The following is a 4,157-nucleotide window of genomic DNA, read 5'->3' as shown; positions in this document are numbered from 1 at the left end:
TGCGGATTTACCATTAGAAATGCGTAAAATTGTTATTAAATTGTACATGGAAAACAAGTCTCTGCGCGAAATCGGCAAAACAATTGGCAAATCGCATTCTACGGTGCAAAGTGTTATTGCTAATTACGTTAATACTGCTAATTTCGAAGCGAATCATCACCAAGCCGGAAGACGACTCCACGCGAAGAACGCAACATAGTAGCATCAAAATATAACCTCCCCGATATTATGCCGAAATATTCAAGAGTCTTTGCATAAAAAAGTAAGCCCACAAACAGTCCGTAATTGCCTGCATAAAGCTGGTTATCATAGCAGAGTGGCACGCCGCAAGCCCTACGTTTCAGATATGAACAGAAAGAAGAAACTCTGTTTTCGGATCAGAGGGTCCTCCAATTGTTTGGCGAAAAGAAAATACAGAACTGAGTGAAAAAAATCGTATTCCTACCGTTAAGAGGAGGAAATGCAATGGTTTGGGAGTGCATAACTGCATCTGGAGTAGGAAAAATGGTTTTTATTGATGATAAAACGGACAGGCATCTGTATTTAAACATTTTGAAGAATAATTTGCATGATAGTGCCGATTTACACACGGAGCCATCTGGAAGGGAGACACTGGAAATTCTCTTTTCATGTTTCATTGAACACGGGCAACATTGTTTTCGGCAACATTTTGACGTTTACTATGCACTTTAGTATCTTCTGGTTCGGATATATTCTACAAGCCGCTAACATGTAAAGCGGAGAGCGTTCGTCTACAGTTTCTTAAATGTTTTAATGAAAAATGCAAACTGCTTAAATAAGAAATAATTTTTTTTATTTACATATATATGTATATAAACTAGCTGTACCTGGCGCGCGTTGCTACGCCAACAACTAAAATAAATTTAATAAAAATAACTTTACAGAGAAATCAGTATACAAATATTCAATTCATTCTAAACCATTTTATTGATTTTGTTTATTTCGAAAAAATTGTGACATTACAAAGTTTAGTTTCAATTCGTTGTTTATTAAAGTGCTGTGGGATACACAATATTTCTTGTTTTCCCATCTGGTGCGCAGACGAATAAATCAGAAGGTTTTCAGACACGTGAGTAAGCCACATAGAGCTGTCCATGTGAGAAGCATGGATTCTCCAAATTTAATCCACACACTTGTAACGATTGTCCTTGTGCTTTGTTAATAGTATTTGCGAAAGTGAGTCGCACTGGGAACTGTAAACGTTTGAATTCGAATGGCATATCTGTCGGGCATATCTGTCAAAATTGTTGACTCGATAACATTGTTCATCATTTTCTTGACAGAGTTTCTGGTTCCGTTGCAAAGTCGTGGTGGATTTACTATATGTTTCGAAGAAGAATGATGAATACGCCAATTTTCAATGTAAGAACGTGCGGCGGCAAGCCTGGCAAATAAAGCGAATTCAAGAATTCAGTTGGATAGTTGACAACCTCGTCTTGATTCTCCACAGTATCGATGGACTTATATGTTGTCGTTTCACTGGGTATTCCATGCTGAATGGTGAAGTTAATGGTATTGACATCGATGTTTTTGGCTACTAATATAGCACGCGTACTGAGCCACTGATGGTCATACTGATTTTTATGACAAACGCAGGACGGGGAAGAAGTTGCTACTCTGCAGCGCAACCTGGTGGCGAGTGACATCAATGAGCATATTCCACAAACCTTCTCCGTGGAAAAATACATATGTATACCAATTTTTATAATAATCGGTCCAGTAGATTTTGAGTTCATCGATGACACACAGACAAACATTCATTTTTATATATAAAGATTTTTGTACTTAAATAAAAGAAAAATTAAATTAAAAATACTTCATATATAAATAATTAACTTGAGTATCTAGAAATGGGGGCAAAAATTAGAAATCAACATAAACATGCCCCATAAGTTTCTTAAATTATACCTAGTTTACTAGCATAAATAATCCTGCATTTCCCAAGCAGCGTTCGGATGTTTGTCATCGTTGATTTCTTCCATTTGATTGAAAACCAACACATAACTCAGAACTTTCGCCCACAAAAGAAGAAAACGAATGAAGCAACTATCAAAATTTGCTTTAAGATTGGAAATATAAATAAGAAGCGCAAAGCGTGTCGCCAGTACGGGAGACAAATTCCCTTCTCTCTTCCGCGGCCGTCCTTCTCCCCCGAACAAAATGTTTCCCTGTGTAAATGGGCACATAGCGCCGTAATCTTGGACTGGATGCTGAAGGGTTCTTGTTTCAACAAGACAATGACCCAAAACACTCATCTTATCTCGTGCAAGAATGGCTTATTTATCTCTGGTAAGCAGCTTAAAACTCCACCTCAATCACCGGATCTGAACCCGATTGGCCATGTCTGGGAGCGCTTAGAAAGGAGAAGCAGAAAGCACAAAATATCATCAAAGCCATCATTAAGACAGCTCAAAGGGAACACCACTATGGTTTTTGAAAATTGACGAAGTTATACCCAATACAATAAGTGCAAGTAGTGAGTTACAATGGCCAATGAAAACTTTAAACGCGTTTTTCTCAAAACTATTTTTCTGAACACGGTGGCCTCGATTTCTGGAAGATTTATGAACCGATTTTAATTTTTTTTTTTAATTTTTGTACATATATTGGCTACAGTCGTACATAGCCGTTTTTAAAAATTCCAAAAATTAATATTCTTTCAAGCCTTTCGAAAACAAAAAAAGGGTAAAAACACAAACTCATTTTTCATCACCATTTTCTCAAAAACAAAAAATAAAAAAAAAACGCCACGTCCGACGATAGCCATTGATGTATAGATTAAGCATTTTTTTTGGTTTTTTACCTTCAGATGATTTTTCACCGCTGTATCGTAGCCAGCAGGGTGCATCAGTTTTTTACGACGTCATTGCCTTAATATTAATAACAATTGTAACTTTTAATAGTTTTTAATAAAAATTTGTGTCAGTATACAGGGTGACAAAAAATAAGTGTATGCAACATTTTTTAATGAAAAAAATGTATCACTGACAGTACCTCAAAACAAATTGTGAAATTTTAATAGACAATGTTTGAGTAACATTATATTCAGCCAGTTTGGAAGTGGCCACCTTTAGCACGAATACATAAGCTCAAACGTTTCAAAAAATGTTGGGCTATAGGCCATAGTTTGTCTACCGTTATGCGATCCCACTCTCGACGCAACGCTTGCTTCAGGGACTTCAAAGTTTTGTGGCGTTTTGTACAGGCCGTTGCTTCCAAAATCGACCAGACGCTGTAATCTAGCGGATTCAAATCCGGTGAGCAGGGTGACCATTCTGGGGAAGTTATGAAAGAAGGGAAACTGGCTTTGCACCACTCTTGAGTTGTTTTTGCTCTGTGGGTTGGATTTTGACGATGTACAACAATGGACGAAGGTCCAGGAGCTTCTGCAGACCAATTTCTGTCGTTTTGATGATTGTGAGCTTGTTCAACGGTAAACAGCTTCTCATCCGTAAAGACGATTTTTTCTCAGCCCGTACCTGCGGCCCGACGTTGGAGCAAGCAACATCTTTCGAGTCTTACTTTCTTGTTTTCATCCGTGCGCAGCTGGCATTTTTGTAGTTTATAAGGCTTAAGTCCAAGTCCTTTTTTTTTGCTATAAGGCGAACTGGTTCACGATTGATGCCTGTCTCACGAGCAATTTTCCTCATCGAGACCATAGAATTTCGTTGAACTCTTTTTTTGACGATTTTTCGGTTGTTGGAAGTGTTAACAGTTCATTTTCTTCCTCTTCCAGCTCCTTAAATCGTTTGATTGCAGGAGAAACCAATGAACGTGCAGTTCCAAGCTTCCGTGCTATCTCGCAGTTGCGTGCTCCTAGCTGATGCAGGGCTATAATAGCTGAGCGGCTATTTGACATCGTTACACAAAGTATTTAAAAAGAGCTGGAACAGAAACAAATATTTTTTTTTGTACTTCAGAACACACACAACAATCACAAAATAAGAGCATTTACTAAAAAAATTTTACATTCATCTAATTGCACAGAGAAGTTTGTATACAGTTATTTTTTGTCACTCTGTAGTTGGATATACGTTAAATAAATTATAATTTGCCCGATCCTCAAATAAGCATCCCTACTTATAAAAAAAAATTTATGAAAATACCTTAATTTTCACGCGTACACAGGGTGTTCC

Source organism: Anastrepha ludens, chromosome 2 (assembly GCF_028408465.1).
Source record: "Anastrepha ludens isolate Willacy chromosome 2, idAnaLude1.1, whole genome shotgun sequence".
Classification (NCBI taxonomy): domain Eukaryota; kingdom Metazoa; phylum Arthropoda; class Insecta; order Diptera; family Tephritidae; genus Anastrepha; species Anastrepha ludens.
The sequence above is the reverse complement of the archived record's forward strand: the minus strand, read 5'-3'. Positions refer to the sequence as shown.